Below are 19,246 nucleotides of genomic sequence, written 5' to 3'. Positions count from 1 at the left end.
GGTCTAAATTCAGGGTGGTAAACTGAAGCCCAAACATCCGTCTTTATAAAGTTTTGCTGGAACATAGCTCTGCCCATTTGTTTATATATTGCCTATGGCTGCTTTTGCACTATAATGTAGAGTTGAGCAGCTGAGACAGGGACTGGATGGTATGCAAAGCCTAAGATAGTTACCACGTGGCTCTTTACAGAAAACATGTACTAAACACCGTTACAGATGGATGGCCAAACTAAAACAAAATCAGTGGAGATATATATATATATATAGATAGATAGATAGATAGATAGATAACATATATGTTATATGTTATATATATGTTATATATAGTTATATATAATATATATATCTCCACTATATATAATATATATAACATCCATTATATATATTATATATAACATCCATTATATATAATATATATAACATCATTTATATATATGTTATGTTATATAATATATATGTTATATATGTTATATAATATATATGTTATATATGTTATATATAATATATATAACTATATATAAAATTAATTTTTTAGCTTGCATTTATTATGTGCCTTCATGTATGGGGCACTGTGTTAAATTTGAGGTGTACAAAAATAAGCTGCACATCATCGTCCTCACCTTGAAATAGCTCTGATTTAAAAATTCTAACACTCCAAATATTTTTCTTAAGCGTTTTACTTCTTTCTGCTTGACCATATAACCTAAAAAGTTACAGAGTCTTAGAAATTGTAGTCTGGTAGCAGTCCTCAGAGAAAATGGATGGGTAAAAATACAGCCAGACATTATAAAGGGCAGCTGCTTTATTTAATGTAAGATTAAAAATAAAAATGTTATTAAGCATTCTAAAAACAATGAGCAATTGGCAATACCTCATAAAAAACTAACTTAAGCAACTTTAGATTCTCAAAACTGTTATTTGTCAGGAACCACATAATCATGAGAAAATTAACAAGGCCCCAAAGAGACATGTAAAATTTGAATTAGGATTCACAGTAGGTTGGCAGACACATAATAAATCCATAATTATGGTGATCCACAGCTGCTCCAACCTTAGAAAATAATGAACTGCTTAGTGAAGGCTGGTGTCTCTCAAACAGCAAGAAAAAAAATCTGGTGTGGAACAGTGTCCTATCTTTATGCCCTATACCCAAATAGTCCATAGACAAGGATGATCTACCTGAAGATTTATTGTTGCAACAAGCAAGTTCCAGATGTCATAAAGCATTATGGAAAGAGATTAGAAAAATTATAAACTTTGCCATCTACAATATACCCAATTATTAATTTCCTTATATTCCCCAAGGTAGTACCTGTGATTCTCCTTCAAAACACATTGTGTTGATACAAGTGCCCTAGAATAAAGAAGTCATTAAATAAGTCAACATGACTTATGAGACACACACAACAAACCAAGCTTTCTTTTCTAACACAAATCTATGTCTACATTCAGGCAATTAAATAGTGAAGATTAACAGAACTTCAGAGGACAGGTGGCTGGCCATTTTTGCATTGAATTTCTACTTATCAATTAAATGAAATGCCAATTCTGTTTGAAATCTTTCCTTCAAGAGCAGTACAAAACAAAATTTTACATATAACACATTTTAATACAATATTTTAATGGTATCCTTCCTAAGAACTAGGTAAATTCTCATAATCCTTTCCAGTTCTTCAATTAAAAAGAAAATTAAGTTTGGATTTCTATGTGTGTATCTTGTATAATCTTTCAAATACAACTTCTGTAAATGATAGCTAAATTCCACAATACCTCATTTAATGAGTGCCATCAGGGAATGAAGAGTTCCACATAAGTGAATGTCCCACTTAACTCAACTTTAATACTCTAACTGATGAAAAATTATTTTAACCTCTTTTGATGAAAATGCTTCTAAAATGAAAAAATATACTTCTCATTTTTCAAAAGGAATGCACAGAAGAAAATCCAGTATTTTCTTGATGATTTAGGGCTACCTTGGGAACACAAAGGGAGGGTTGTGGCATGCATGTCTCCTGCATATGATTTTGGTTTCCGCAGCACATTACCCTGATCGCTGTGAGAAGCTCTTGGTTCTCCTCCATAGGCAGATAATCCTGCTTCTAAGAGGCTGCTTTATGCACAATTATCTAGCCTTAAGACTTGGAAAATGTTTAACCTTCTTACTGGAGAAAGGTACATGAGTTTTGTGATTGTTTTTTTACTCCTCAGTTCCTTTTTGTTTACTTCCTGCTTCATTACAATGTTCCAGGTGGCTTAAAAAAAAAAGTCTATGTTTCAGATAGGTAGAGTGTAAGCAGTACAGAAATGCGAATATTGAATAAATATCTACTTTTTATGAAAAATCATAAAGAATTTCCCTTTAGATTTATATACTCGAAGAAAATCCATCAAAATGGCAAGACTAAAACTGGTAACTTTATATCTATGATGTTTATATGCACATGGAGGGGTCCATACACATAAGGAATTGTTATGAAAATCTAAATGAAGTTTGTATGATTTGTCTTATGAAAAGTTATATGGTTTACATTCTTACCTAACTATTCTTTGGACCAAGACTCATACTATCTTTCATTTCCGGTTCTTTAGCACTTTTTACAATGTCAGGCATTAGGTAAATGCTCAATAAATGCTTGGAGAATGAATGAATAAAAAACTCAGTGTCATGGAAAAATTTAAAAATTCAGTATCTCAAACTTTAAATAATCAGTTTACCTTAAATCACATAAATTGCCACACTGACAAGTAAACAATATTTAATAACATGTATCTTTTTTGAAAATATTTTCAAACATTATTCATGAATGAACAACTTCCTAAAATTAAGGCTGGGTGTGATGGCTCACATCTGTAATCTCAGCACTTTGGGAGGCCAAAGTGGGAGGATTGCTTGAGTCAGGGAGTTTGAGACCAGCCTAGGCAATATAGCAAGACCCCCATCTCTACAAAATAAAAACAAGAAACCAATGTACAGGAATGAAAAAAGCAGTCGCCAAGGAGTTTTTCCTGACTACACTTCTGGAAACTACCATGAAACAGTGACAACTTCCATATTAATGAGCAGTAATAATCTTAAACTTCTACATGTTTTGGTGAAGCATGCATCTGTAGTTAGCCTTTCCTCCACCAGATGGCACCCATGAATCAAGTGAAATGTTTAACGTCTACGACAATCAAAAGGGAAAATGAATAAAGTAGTAAGCGTGGTTGTCCTCTTGTCTACTACATGAGCAACTGTCAAAATTCACAGCTATGAAAAGCAGAGGGCTGGCTGAACTGAGTTACAAAGTAAGCCTAATAATTCATTCAAGTATTCATTCTTTTAACATTTATCAAATGTTTATCGTACTTCAAGCATTTGCTAAACACATACAGCTAAAAGAAACAGTACTTGACCTCAAAGAGCTTATCACTTAAGGAAGCAGATGACTTGTAAATAAATAACTACAAAAGAATACAACAAATTCTCTAATTGAGAAGCCTCAGAAACACCATGTATTAGTCCATTTTCATGCTGCTGATAAAAACATACCCAAGACTGGGAAGAAAAAGAGTCTTAATTGGACTTAAGAGTTCCACATGGCTTGAGGAGACCTCAGAATCATCGCGGGAAGTGAAAGGCACTACTTACACGGCAGTGGAAAGAGAAAAATGAGGAAGAAGCAAAAGCAGAAACCCCTGATAAACCCATCAGGTCTCATGAGACTTATTAACTATCACGAGAATACCATGAGAAACACTGGCCCCCATGATTCAATTACCTCCCCGGGGTCCCTCTCACAACACATGGGAATTCTGGGAGATACAATTCAAGTTGAGATTTGGGTGGGGACACAGCCAAGGCATGTCATTCTGCCCCTGTCCCCTCTAAATCTCATGTCCTCAAATTTCAAAACCAAACATGCCTTCCCAACAGTCCTCCAAAGTCTTAACTCATTTCAGCATTAACCCAAAAGTCCACAGTCCAAAGTCTCATCTGAGACGAGGCAAGTCCCTTCTGCCTATGAGCCTGTAAAATCAAAAGCAAGCTATTTACTTCCTAGATACGATGTGGGTACAGGTATTGGGTAAATATGGTCATTCCAAATGGGAGAAATTGGCCAAAACAAAGGGGTTACAGAGTCCATGCAAGTCACAAATTCAGCAGGGCAGTCAAATTTTAAAGCTCCAAAACCATCTTTGACTCCAGATCTCACATCCAGGTCACGCTGATGCAAGAGGTGGGTTCACATGGTCTTAGGCAGCTCCACCCCTGTGGTTTTAAAGGGTATAGCCTCCCTCCTGGCTGCTGTCATGAGCTGGTGTTGAGTGTCTGCAGCTTTTCCAGGCCCACAGTTCAAGCTGTTGGTGGATCTACCATTCTGGGATCTGGAGGATGGTAGCCCTCTTCTCACAGCTCCACTAGGCGTGCCCCAGTAGGAACTCTGTGTGGGAGCTCTAATGCCACATTTCCCTTCCACACTGCCCTAGCAGAGGTTCTCCATGAGGGCCCCACGCCTGCAGCAAACCTTTGCCTGGGCATCCAGGCAGTTCCATACATCTTCTGAAATCTAGGCAGAGGTTCCCAAACCTCAATTCTTGGCTTCTGCGCACCCCTAGGCTCAACACAATATGAAAGCTGCCAAGGCTTGGGGCTTCCACCCTCCGAAGCCACAGCCCGAGCTGTACATTGGCCCCTTTCAGCCAAGGCTGGAGTAGCTGGGACACAAGGCACCAAGTCCCTAGGCTGCACACAGCACAGGGACCCTGAGCCCAGCCCACAAAACCACTTTTTCGTCCTGGGCCTCCAGGCCTGTGATGGGAGGGGCTGCCATGAGGTCTCTGACATGGTCTAGAGACATTTTCCCCATGGTCTTGGGGATTAACATTAGGCTCCTTGCTACTTATGCAAATTTAAGCAGCTGGCTTGAATTTCTCACCAGAAAATGGGTTTTTCTTTTCTATTGCGTAGTCAGGCTCCAAATTTTCCAAATGGTTGTGCTCTGTTTCCCTTATAAAACTGAATGCCTTTAACAGTACCCAAGTCACCTCTTGAATGCTTTCCTGCTTAGAAATTTCTTCTGCCAGATACCCTAAATCATCTTTCTCAAGTTCAAAGTTCCACAAATCTCTAGGGCGGAGGCAAAATGCCACCAGTCTCTTTGCTAAAACATAACAAAAATCACCTTTGCTCCAGTTCCCAGCAAGTTCCTCGTCTCCATCTGAGATCACCTCATCTTAGACCTTATTGTTCATATCATTGTCAGCATTTTTGTCAAAGCCATTCAACAAGTCTCTAGGAGGTTCCAGGCTTTCCCACATTTTCCTGTCTTCTTCTGAGCCCTCCAAACTGTTCCAACCTGTGCGTGGTACTCGGTTCCAAAGTCACTTCCACATTTTCAGGTACCTTTTCAGTAACACCCCACTCTACTGATATCAATTTACTGTATTAGTCCGTTTTCATGCTGCTGATAAAAACATACCTGAGACTGGGAAGAAAAAGAGGTTTAATTGGATTTCCAGTTCCACATGGCTGGGGAGGCCTCAGAATCATGGCAGGAGATGAAAGGCACTTCTTACATGCTGGTGGCAAGAGAAAAATGAGGAAAAAGTAAAAGTGGAAACTCCTGATAAACCCATCAGATCTCATGTGACTTATTCTCTATCACGAGAATAGCATGAGAAAGACAGGGCCCCATGATTCAATTACCTCTCCCTGGGACTCTTCCACAACACGTGGGAATTCTGGGAGATACAACTCAAGTTGAGATTTGGGTGGGGACACAGCCAAACCATATACCATGTCCAAAGGGATATGTGAGCCAAATTTTGAGGGATGTAAGGAGTTGCTGAGCAGAATGGGCTGGGTAGCAATCCAGGTGGAGAGTACATTCTATATAAAGACATAAAGGCATGAAAAATGTGGATATTTGGGGTTTAGAATTGGGCTACAGAGCTGCAGAGTTATAGAGCCGAAGGGAAGAGTATGTATGTGTGTTTGGAGGGGAAGGGAAAGGGAAAGGAAATGGTGGAAGATCAGAACAGCAGGCTGGAACTCTATAAGGATACTTAAGAATTTTAATTCTATGATAATAGCAATAGCTAATATTTATTGAAAACTCTCTCCATGTTGAACACTACACTAAGTGCATAAATGCATTATCTTATTTACTCCTCATTATGACTCTCAAACATATGCGCTATTTCTATACCTATTTTTCAGAGCCCTGTCATTGCTCTGTCCTTGGGTTCTTGCCTTGGAGCTGCTCTAATAACAGTTGCGCGCCACAACTCACCTGCTTCAAAAGTCTTTAGAAGTGGCTAAGGCATGCTGTTTTTGGACAATTCATTCTGTTCCATAGTAAAACGCAGGGCAATAAAGTTCTGTTATTCCAACTTCTGGAAGGAGTCCTGAACAAGACTAGGAGGAAATCTGGGTTCCCAGTCACACAGCAATCAGCCAGTTCTGTGACTGTGTGCTCTTGTACACATTCCTTAACCTCACTGGCTGTCAGTCCCCTTACCTGAAAAACAGGGGAGTGGGCTGAAGGGATTGGATTAGAAGATCTTCAAAATCACTTTATGTCTTAAATTTTATTCCACAAATTTTAGTTATTTATTTCCCTCTACTATACTACCCTACTTCGGAGGTGTTAATGAGTAATTTAAGGCAGGCTACAAAGAATCTGCAAAGCCTGTATAATCTGGAAATCCTGAGAATTAACCATAATATTGATAGACTAATAGCAGAGTAAAGATAATAGTTCACAGGCTCCTAATATGACTATCTGTTTTGCAGCTATCATATTAAGTGGTAATTTCGCAAGGTTAAACTGCATAAACCTAAAGGATAGAAGGCATACTGATTATCCAAAAGGTTACAAATATGTTCATATTTTCATGTATCATTGAAACAGAAGTTTCTCCAACACCTCTACATTAGCTTTGGTGACTTAGCAGCCATCAATTGGCAGTATGACGCCATTATTGAATTAACAGAACCAGCTAAGAAATCAGATGGCTTCAAATTCCTGCTGTCACATTAGTGACAACGAACAAATCTATTTATTAAATAACAGCAATTCTCTTGCTGAGCCTTAACTAAGACGCAAAAATGAGACCAAATGTGACTGATTTTCAACATTATAAGAGTGTGGTGATAATAAGAAGTAATGATATAAGGATGAAGCAGGAAAAATACTTGTATGGACTTCCTATCAAGAATTTAAAATCACTTAATATTTTAGGACAAGCACTCTTGAGGTCTTTTAAAACAAATTTAAGTATCAACAAACTTAAACCACACTCTCTTAATTTTATGTAGACCATACCTGCAAAAAATAATGTTGAACAATAATAAAAATATTAAAACACATACACTTAGAAAGTATCCTGAACTTGAGACACAACAGTTCCTACCATTTAGTGACTGTTCATGTTCATTGTGCTTTGAGGGCATAAAACATTTGGGACCTTGATTAATATAGACTTTAAAAAGTAGTACAAAGCATTGAAATGCTTTAAGCAGACAACAGCCATTTTATTCCAATTGGGTCAAAGATTTCTCTTACATGTTTTGTTTGTTTGTTTTTTGTTTTGTTTTGAGACGGAGTCTCACTCTGTCGCCCAGGCTGGAGTGCAGTGGCACGATCTCAGCTCACTGTAAGCTCACCCTCCTGGGTTCACGCCATTCTCCTGCCTCAGCCTCCCAAGTAGCTGGGACTACAGGCGCCCACCACCATGTATGGCTAATTTTTTGTATTTTTAGTAGAGACGGGGTTTCACCCTGTTAGCCAGGATGGTCTTGATCTCCTGACCTTGTGATCCACCCACCTCAGCCTCCCAAAGTGCTGGGATTACAGGCGTGAGCCACCACGCCCGGCCTCTTACATGGTTTTGGATTCTTTCATCATTAAATAAAATGGATGATAAATGAGAAAAGTTATAATTCTGAGATGACTATTAAATGAATTTAAATTATTTAGCTCCTGGGAAACATATTTTATTAAAATATATTCATAGAGTTTATTTTAATTGTGTAAGACTATGTAAATATAAATACTGAGAGGTTTCATTATTTCAAACAAAAGCATACCAGCTACTACTAGAGGTAAAAAACAAATGAACTGAAATATTTTAGTGAATATAATAAAAATGTTCACAAGTGCTGACAGTTATTGAGCATTTACTGTAGGCCAGGCACTAAGCTAAGAATCACAGATGTATTCTCTCAATTAAACTAAAATTAAGAGGGGAAAGAAACCCACTCGGCCTGAACAAAATTTACATTAGATTGGTTTTTTCAAGTGAAATTCACTCTACTTTAGAATTATTCTATCAAACATTGCATAACTATCAATACATATGAGGCTCCTCCTGTGTGACATGATAAACCATAAGAAAGTAACTTAAAAGGTCAGGATCAATAAGATAATTATAATGATGACAAATGGATTAAACTCTCCTAAAAAGGAAATATAATATCAGGTAGGATTTATTAAGTCCATTTGGGAAACAAAATCTCACAACTGTTTTAAATACTTCATATTTAAGGTTGTTTTCCATTATAATGTTTCTGCCATTAACTAACTGGCATAATTACACAAGCAAAACAGTACATTAAGAAACAATTTTGTTGATTCTGAAACCATATTTCAAAAGACACCCTTGGGAATACTAAACATCCGAGAAACTTTATTCACTTACAGCTGTTTTAGAGAAGCTGTTGCATACATTCTTCACAAAATTAGATTGATACCTAGGGTTAAATGAATCTTGGACCATTAAAATAATGTCAAGAAACTTGATTAAAAAGTCTCCTGGCCAGGCACAGTGGCTCATGCCTGTAATCCCAGCACTTTGGGAGGCCAAGGTGGGTGGATCACGAGGTCAGGAGTTTGAGACCAGCCTGGCCAACATGGTGAAACCCCGTCTCCACTAAAAATACAAAAAATATTAGCCGGGCGTGGTGGTGGGCACCTGTAATCCCAGCTACTCGGGAGGCTGAGGCAGGAGAATCGCTTGAACCTGGAAGGCGGAGGTTGCAGTGAGTCGAGACTGTGCCACTGCACTCCAGCTTGGGGAAAAAAAAATTCTCCCCAAGTTCCCCCACATAACTCTTATAATTGTTAACAGAAGGGGTGGGAGAGACCCAAACAGATAAAACATCTAGAACAACGACCCACTTCAAAGCTCTTCCACACCCTTGACCCAGGTAAGTCTTAGTTTATTGCCGAATCTCCAGATGTGTTTCTTCTGCAGGGCCTGCCCACAATCAGATGCAGGCCTGAGAGACCAATGGTGGCTGAGGACACAGCAGCTGGGACTGCCAGCTTTACTGGATTGTTAAGATGTTTTTCTGATTTTTCTACAAGACTACAAAACACGAACCATTCAAAAAGGAAAATGCATTCTTTAAAGCAGATTTAGTACAACGGCTTGATGACATTTTCCAGCAGTGAAGCAGCTAGTAATTAAATATCAGTGAGTTAATGACCTGGCTGACTCAATGAACTTTGATTTGGTACAATTAGGACTCCATCACTGAAGCTTCTCTTTTCAGGTAGCACAGCTTCAGGCCCCAGGACAAGTCCGCTGGGAAAAACAAACAAGGGAGCTGCAGCCTCCACCATTTATGCAACACTAGTGCAGTATTGCTTAAGCATATGCTATCTCACTTTTTCCAAGGTCTCTGCTGCACTGCAGTATTTCTGGCCCAGCAAACTCTATCTGACGGATCACTACGTTTTTAACTATGCTAAACCAAACAAGAAGGGGGCATTTATATACACATACAGATGTACGCAGCCAGTCACTCTCCTAGCCTCCTTACCTCCAGAAAGGTTACCCTGACTGTTGTAAATTATACCATTCTTTAAAGAAGATTAAGTTGGAGTGGAGATAAGAGCAACGGATCAGAATCTAAACTACATCTTCAGGATAACAGAATTAAACGATTGCCAATATAAAGTTAACAGGAGTTATTATTTATAATCAAAAGAAGTTGAGCAGTCCGTGATGACTACATATTTGGTTCTCCAAGCTCTCTGGATGGTCCCAAACAGCTCAGCCTCTGCTGAGTAACACACAGGTCTTCACTCACACCAGGGTTATATGATTTGTGACTTACCTTCAGGGTTTGGGGCTTAAAGGCTTTTGTTTTCATGTAACTATGTTTTGTCCATATCTAGATACATTTATATTGTAGAGAAAACATCATATAGCCATTAAAACATGATTTAATGATGTGATTTTTTTTTTTTTTTTTTGAGACAGAGTGTCACTCTATTGCCCAGGCTGGAGTGTGATGGCATGATCTCAGCTCACTGCAACTCCCCTGGGCTCAAGTGGTCCTCCTGCCTCAGCCTCCCAAGTAGCTGGTACTACAGGCATGCACCACCATATCCAGCTAATTTTTGTACTTTTTGTGGAGACAGGGTTTCACCACATTGCCCAGGCATGTCTCAAACTCCTAGGCTCAAGTGATCCACCCACTTCGGCCTCCCAAAGTGCTGGGATTACAGGTGTGAGCCACTGCACCCGGCCAATGATGTAAAATATTTATAGTATATTGGTAACTGGAAAAAAAAAGTTAACCAAGCTGTCCTATAGCCTGAATCCATATACGCATAAAATAAGGATGTATATCATTACAGAACCGCTAGCAATAGTTGTTCTTTTGGAGTGAAGGAATTACATGAGACATTTTTTTCCTTCTCTAAGTTTTCTGTATTTTTAAGGATTTCTACAATGAACATATATTACTTTCATTATAACATAATGTTGGATGGGAATAATGGAAAGAAGGGAAGAGAAAAAAACAACAGATCACACCACCTCTTTCTCTCAGACGACTGAGCAAGCAAACACTGAATGTGTAATCTTCTCTTAAATTTATCACTTAAATGTTAACCTTCCCTCATTTCCACTTATTTGACTTTGGTCACAGCAGGACACCTACCAAAAAAGTATTTGGGGTGGGGAGCACAGAAAATCAAAAGCTAAAAATAAGTGTTTTACACTAATATCAGCACAGGAGGGGGATGCCATGAGGCATTCTTTTTGAACATAGCTTAATGGTTGCCACTTTTTAAAAAATTGATCATCCAGATTTCTTATTTTCATATCTTCAACTTGTCAACTTACATCTAAAATGAGTAATGTGCTAAAGTTAAAAACATTTGCTCTTGTTACCCTCTAGCTTTAAAAGAAACAAGGGGACAAATTCCCTGTAGAAATAGGATTAATGACATATGGTAATTACACTATTAGGTTGAAATATCCATAACAGCATAAACCTCCATTAAACACATTTCTCAAGAGGCACTTTTATTAAAGATAAATTCAGTCATTTTAAATTCACAAATAGAAAGCTATGTATCAAAATCTTTTTTTATGTAATCAGATTGAGTCATTCATTCCACCATTCCTGGCTCAGAAACATTTCAAATAAAGACAGGAAGAAAGGTTATACCCCAGGCAAGAGACAATATATTTGCAGATGCAATATTTGAAGCTGTGAATTAAAAAAAAAAAAAGTCAAGGCAACAGAAAGAATGTATGCTTTCTATTTGCAGGCTGCAAATTCTTGGTCAGCTGTGGCTCATTACCCACCAACTTCCCTAGCTCCCATGTCTCCCATTCCTCCAAATAATGAGGAGGCAAGGAAGAGAGGGAGGTGGGGGATGCTCAAACAGGGATAATGAAAAATGATAATGGCACAACAAGAAATGCAACAAACAAGAAGAACTCTTGTTCTTCCATTTTATACCACTTATCATCAGGTGTCTGAAGATACCTTTATGCTTACCTTATTTTTGTTTCAATTTCATTTTTAATTGCCTTGTTTTCTATTGGGCTTAATTTTGTGAACAACTCAAAAACTTTTCTAGAAATAGGTAGATATAAGTCCTACGTAAATAACAAAAGAAATTCACTCAAAATATAGCATTTCAAATTATAATAAAATAAAAACAACAAATTGCTTTCTGTGCTATTTCTATCAACAAACAGCTAATACTCAGTTCTCTAAAAAATGGCATATAATACAAGGCAATTTTAATCTAAGAAATTATGATTTTATTAGAAAACAAGTACAGATGTGCCTCACTTTCTCAACTACAGCAAAATGTAAATAGAAACTGAATTTGTGTTAATCATACTCCCTTCATGGATCTCTTATAAAGAAAATAACCTGTGTTGCAAATACTGGGTTCCATTCTGCTTGTTTTAAAGGGAAAGAGAGCTAACACATATTAAAAGCCTACCATAACACCTGGCAGTGTGTTAAGCATTTTCACAGGGTTTATCATTTAATTATCGCAGCCATTTCCTGATGAGAAAACTGAAGCACAAAAAGATTAAATTCCCCAGGTCATTTAGCAGTGAACGATGAGGCTGAAATTCAAATTCAGTTCTATTTCAAAAGACACGTTTTTCTAATATACAGAACCTCCTGGAATATCTGTATTAGTGGCAGCCATGTCATAAAACATTTACCCAGCTAGACACATAGGTAAGATGCCATGAATCTTGGTCTAAGGATAAATGAACTTGGAGAAAATGATTTGATAGACTAAGATCAGCCATGAATATCATACTCAAAAACAGACAAATGGCAATAATAATCATTTATCAAATGTGAAGATTTTGATCATTTAAAGGAGTCTTCATCCTATAAGATTACTTCCTGTATTTCCCCAACAATTCTGAGAAGCAGTGAGGCAGGTATTATCACCACCCTCACCTTGTAGCTAACGAAACTGAGGCATACAGCAACTAAACAACTTACCCAAGTAAGACCATAGGTGACAAAATAGAAGTCAGAAATGAAGTTTCTTAATGCACTGTCCAGCACTATGTCTCCTATGTCATGCAGCATTTGGGAAATAATTTTTATCAAAATAAAACTTCTGATAGCTTGAAGAGGTGCCAAGCATTCCCTGTAGCCCATACTTTAAGCAGATATTATATCACAGTGGAAATACAGGCTTTTCTCAATCCATCCTATTTCAGTCAAGTCAAATTGTTCTGTGTTCATAACATGCTCAAAACCATATTCACTTTCTTACTTTCTTGAAGAAAACCTTAGGTAAATTTTTTTTGAGAAAATATACATAGCGAAAAAGGTTTCCCTCACTCCTCCTTCCCTTGGATCCCTGCTTTGAAATAAAATAAATAAGTGGAAGAACTGACCATAAAGAATGAGAAAGAGCAAAAAACAAAAGAATGACTCTTCTGCAAGAGCTCTTCAAGTTCGGCATTAAAAAAAGCTCTGAGAAGGCAGAATTGACTACTTAGAGAAAGCATTATACACAAATTTATATTCCAATAAACAGTGATGTTTCTCAAAGTAGCATTTTTAAAACAAATTCTTAGCTCTACTTAAGAAAAGTATAAAGCACCATCTGAAGAAGAAAACATTTTGGAAGAACAGGTTTGCATCAAAACCCTGGAAAATACTACATCCTAACCTAAGGATATTTAGATACTGACTACTGGTATTTAATTTTAATTAGGAACATATGTGAACTGAAAACATTGACAAATAGTGAGACCCACCCTTTATGTATCCTCCACCAAGAATGACTTCCCCACACATACCAAACTACGTTAGGAGATCCCTGCTCTTTTCCCATCCTTTTCTTTTTCTTCTTGCCACTTAGCACTATTTATAATTGGGCATGACAATGTGTGATGTCTTGTTTCCCCCATTAGATAGCAAACTCTGTCTATTTCACCACTATAGACCTACTGGCTAGCATAGTGCCTTGGAAAAATAGTAGGTGTTCAGTAAATAATTGCTGAATGAACTAAATGGATAAATGACAACGTGTGGATTCCAGGTGATGGGTGCAGCTTCCCATTTGATCTCTCCTGTTCTCTGGCAATTTCTCCAACCTTTGAGTGGAGAAAGTACTTTTCTGATGTGGTACAGGATGGTCAATCAGCTTGTGCACATAGGCAAAATACCATAACCACAAAAACCTACATTGAGTATGTGGACATGGTATGTGTCTGTACAAACTTCAGGCTGCCTAAACCAAAAGGCAGAGAAATACTGGCTACCTGAGCAACTCTTATTTTTTATTTCAAATGTTTGTCCCCTACTGTCTTAATTAGTGTCATTTATACATTTAGTTAGAAGAGCATGTAACTGAACCTCTCAGCTTAGAAACGTATTTTGAAACTTTTTTTTGTCCCCTGTCTTAAACTATGGCATTAAAATGTACCTTAAAATTCACTGTTTCCCTCTCTTTCCCACTCCCTGGCACTCTGCACTTATCTAACCATATGCTTGCTTAGAAATTCAAGGGGTAATCTTGAAATGAACCAGGCATGAAGACTTAGGTATGGAATTCTCCCCCACTTAGAGGTTATCTCAAGGCAGTGAATCTACAACCCAGCCGCAACCAAAATGGCACCAGCTCACACTCCAGGTGTATAAGAACTGAAGACGGCCATCAGAAAGTGACATGCAGACCCGCAGCATACACCACTCCCGCGTGTTTCCCATACCAAGCTTCCCTCTTAAACTCCTTCACTCTGCATAAAATTTTGAGATGGTTCCTTTGAGGCTTCAGCCTGGTCATGTCTTCTGTTGGTATTTGAATAAAACTGCCTTCCTTGCACCATATCTCACTTCTCGTGTATTTGGTTTTTCAGGTGGGGAGCAGCTAAACCTGAATTCAGTTATAAGCAGTACAAATTGGAAGCTGTGTATTATGAACAATACTACCTCAACTAAGTAATAAAGTATGAACTAATGAGATACAGAAACAAGTCACTCAGGCTAGCCCCCATAAATCTCTTGCAAATGTTTTCTTCTTCAAGAAGTACAACCACATTTTATTCTCTCTTTTGTCTCATTCAGTCCTTGTATGTCTTCAGGGCAAAGGGAGTTAATTCCCTACATTTGTGTAGCACTTCACAGTTTACAAAACACTTTTTTTTTTAAGGGACTGCTAAATTAGAAATTTCAACACAGATACCAAGATATGTTCATGAAATTCCACTCTGAAGTTCCAGGCCCACGTGTACACTTGTAAAAGAAACATTTTGCGACCTGTTTTGTGGTTCTAAAAAGCCCTAACCCACACTCAAAATGAAAGAGTCAAAAGTATGGAAATTAAGGGAGAGTTTCTGAGGAAGGTTTCTTGGGAGCACAGTGTCCCCCTTCTCACATGTAACACAGAAGGATGAGTGATGGTGATGTGGGCAAGTCAGGAGAGAGGGGCTTCAAAAGGGCTGTTCAGGAAGCCTGGCATGTGCCCCTACAGTTAGGAGGGGATATATGTGTGACTCCTGCGTGGAAAAGCTGGAAGAGCAGAAGCTGAAGGAGAGGTGGGAAGGTGGTGGGGACTGTGCTAGATTGGCCTGCACTCCCAGTGCTTGTCTGTCCAGGATCATGAGTGCTCCCTGTGGACAGATGCGAGCCACAAGGGGGAGACAGCTGGCCTGAAGCCACTTCGATCCTGCCAGAGGACTGCCTGGAGCACTGAAAGGATCTCACAATGGAGCATTTATGGAACAGATTGCTGAAAACCAGGATATGGGGAAAATGCACTGACTACACTACAAGTAAATAAAATGAAGAAGGTAGGCATGGCAGAAACTCACAGTGACCAGCAGGAAGAGTCAGCTTTAAACACTTACCAGGTACTGAAGCATGAAGCCATGTGTCACTATCAGCCAAGTAAGCACTTTCCTGCCCCCTCTCTTTTCCTCTCCCTCTTTTCCTTCCTTTTCCAGCTTGGACCCTGCAGGATCAGGAACTATCAAGTGGAAACTTAAGGTAGACAGAGTTTCTAACTGTCAAAGGTCTTAACTGGGGAAGGGAAACTGGGAGAAGATTTAACTTAAATCAACTTTGAAGTTTTGACTACCTCATGGAATTGGCCATTCTACTCTGATAATTTCCAACTAAAAGTCACTGTAATAAAGTATATTACTTAAAATTAAGAGAAAAATCATAGGACCACCCAAGTTTTCATTTTGGGGTAGGGAGGAGCTTCCTCTACTGAATACACTCTAATTGGAAAATAGGAAACAAAAATCCTTTTGGGTTAGACCCCTTGAATCTTGTTTTTTTCAATTCAGTGGTTACTAGATGAGTTGAAACTCTTTCAGTCAGCAAATCATAGAAACCTCACAAGCTACCTTAACCCCTAAAAGGGAATTTTGAGACTAAAAGCAAAACAAAACAAAAAACTGCTGTAAACATAGAAGTTAAGTTTGCCTCAAAGAAAACTAAATCAGAAACTTAGACCCCATCTGCCTTGCATCTCTGCCTTAGATCTGCTTGTCTTCATCAATTTGTGCTGCTATAACAAAATATGACAAAGTGAGCATTTTATAAAGCAAATTTATTATCTCACAGTTCTGGAAACTGGGAGGCCCAACATCGAGGCATTTGCAGGTTCAGTCTCTGGTGAAGGCCTGTTCTCATACATGGCACTATCTAGGTGTCCTCGCATGGTAGGAGAGAAAGAGGGACAAAAGGACCTAGCTAGTTCCCTCCAGCCCTCTTATAAGGTCACTAGTCCCATTCTTGAGGGCTCTGCCCTGGTGACTTATAATCACCTCCTAAAGGCCCTACCTCATAATACTGTGCATTGGGGGTTAAGTTTCAACACAAACTGTGGTGAGTACATAAACATTCAAACATAGTGCTGATACTCTTTGTATGCTATCATATTCTCTCCAATAGAGGGAGTAGGAAGGTAGCAATTGGCTACCAGTAGTTCCAAATGCTGATCCTTACAGCAATACCATACTAGAGAAAAAGGCCTGTCAGGATGGCATTGAAGAATCCCACAGGAAGACTCTAGTTGGCCCTGTTTCAATCATGTGCCCACCTCCTCAGCCAATCACTGTGTTCAGATGAGGTGAGGTACCAGGCCATATGCCCTGTGGTCAGGATGGGTGTGCAGTCTGTTGCTAGAAGTGAAGAAGGGTGCTAGGCAGATTAAATACTTGAACCCCACCCCACGATTTTACATCCATTATATCATTTTATCCATACTTTAGAAGGGAAAAACTAAGGAACATATCCAAGGTCATACAAAAAAGCAAGAGTTTAGCTGCCTATGGAACCCAGATCATCGAACTGTAAATCTGGTATCCTTTCCAATACTCTAAATATCTCCTTTAAAATATTTTCTAGAGCAAATAGATCTAATTCATTTGATATCTCCCAACAGGAAAGTAGATTAAGTGACTTCTTATGTCACTTACCTCTAACATTCTAAAATAGGTCACTAACTGGTTTAGTCCAGGCTTTGAGATATGATCTGGAGTCATTCATTCTCTGTTTAATTAATTCATTCAATACACATTTACTGGGTACCTACTACACACTATGTGCCAGACACTCTTCTCTTGCTGTATTGCTCATTTAGGAGCCCTAATACTAAACAAAGCCACTAAACCACACATAGCAACTGCCTGACCAAAAATGGAAAAAATTAGCACAATAAATTCATATAGTCACTGCTTAAAAGTAGCCATTAGTGACAAGTTTCATTTGACCAGCTACCAGAGGGACAGAGGCAAATAGCTTTTCTTATAGACATGTTAACCACTAACATGCATTTACATGCGCGCACGCACACGCACACACACACACACACACATAGGGAAATGAAAGATCTCATGAAATCGAGAAATTTTTCATGGTATAAAAATCACATAATATGTAACAGTTTCACTACCAATGAGTATAAATCTCTAGTTTAAAAAGAAAATTCATCAGCATCAGACTACAGACACAGCTATAAAGTAAAGGAAGAAGAAAATGCTATGTAGGGTTTTTTTTAGACCTTAAATGTTGTTGTTCAAAAGTTCCTCTATGTTATCATTTTATGATTGCTCCCTATTTTAAAAATATCCACAGCATGTATTAAACATCCATCATATCACACCAGACAACTTCAAAGACACAACTGGAAATTACTTTGCTTTTCCAGCTGTACTTTCTTGAGAGAGCTTCTGGTTAGAAAAGACAACACAGCCCAGCTTTGATTCTGGGCCTTTGTTGATGTTGGTGTATTAAAGTAATACAGGTTAGGGTTTTCTGTCTTTAAGTCATGGGATGTTCCTTGCACATACATCTGGCAAAGGTAAAGGTGCAGAAAAAGGCCTCCTATCCCATTGTCTTTCAGAGCATCTATTTACACAATATTAACATATTTGCCTTAGGTAGAAAACCTAACAAGTCTGACTTTCTTGATTCATCTGCAAAACAGAAATAATACATGCTGTGAGGCATTGAATATCAATGATTATTTACAGGACTAAACAAGCTCCTTGGAATATACTTGAAATAAAACAAGCACAAGTGCCTTGCCTCTTAAAGAGGATCCTTTATCAATGTATGTTTTACATATCCAATAACCCAAGCAAGTCAGGAGAGCTCAGGAGAATGTTGTCATAATGACCATCTATTCTGGGTCAGAATGCAGTCCTGCAGCTTAGTATCTTGACTTTGTACCCACCACCCACAGCCACCACTGGCATAGCATATTCATAGCAGAGCCCAGAAAAGGAATTTCTCACATTGAAATAAACATCCCCCTACTTAATCAGAGGGAGCCACAGTCAGCACAGCTAGCAGATTCTTTTGCTCCAAAGTCAATTCAATGTACACTTTTGTTACCCTGGAACATCTTCAGCATGGGGTAGCCATTAAGGAGGGAGGTTCTAAGAAGTCCTTGGCTTTAAAAAGCTCAAACTCTTGGTGTGCAGACTGCCTTATCAAAATGAAACAAAAGAGCAATCATGCAGTGGAAAGAGATCTGAATTAGGGGTTCTGGTTCCAGGTTTACTATTTATCAGCTTTCATATCAAACACAGCAGTCTTCTCACTGCATTCATTTTCAAACAAGGACCTAGCTGGATGGTCTGTAAACTGCAGTTCCCACATTCTAAAATTCTAATCAAGCATCAAAATGCATGGGACAACCTATTATGGCTCAGAAATCATTAAGACAGGCTGCTGCTGAAGCCCTCCAGAAAGAAAGGTTTCAATTGAATTACATTATGAATCCACAGAGAAAAAGATGCTAGAGGAAAGGGGCAAAGGGGCAGGTAGGTATACAACCAGGCTTTCTGGCTGTATTTACATAGGTTCCTGAAGGAGACCCTCTGCCAGGACCCTAGTCTCAAAGTTCCTAGATACAAGACCCATCTCCTCATTCAGCTTCCCTCAACACTGCCTCTTCTCTTTCTATAAGTAGTATTCCTTGGTGCTAGAATTCAATCCAGAGGT

The 19,246-nt window shown here is 38.5% G+C and overlaps 1 protein-coding gene across 2 annotated transcripts in view; it reads right to left on the bottom strand.

Annotated features, from left to right (window-relative positions):
• The window catches only part of PPM1L (protein phosphatase, Mg2+/Mn2+ dependent 1L), a 325,983-nt gene that overhangs the window by 133,201 nt on the left and 173,536 nt on the right, over positions 1-19,246 (bottom strand). The window contains exon 1 of one of the 2 annotated variants that reach the window (XM_063662383.1): positions 5,463-5,485. The exons of the other annotated variant lie outside the window; for it this stretch is intronic. The gene's annotated coding sequence lies outside the window, so the exon portion shown is untranslated. Of the gene's footprint in view, positions 1-5,462; positions 5,486-19,246 lie in introns of those variants that run through there. 2 annotated transcript variants of the gene reach the window in all.

Source organism: Pongo pygmaeus, chromosome 2, assembly GCF_028885625.2.
Source record: "Pongo pygmaeus isolate AG05252 chromosome 2, NHGRI_mPonPyg2-v2.0_pri, whole genome shotgun sequence".
NCBI lineage: Eukaryota > Metazoa > Chordata > Mammalia > Primates > Hominidae > Pongo > Pongo pygmaeus.
This window is presented reverse-complemented; position numbering and strand designations above follow the sequence as displayed.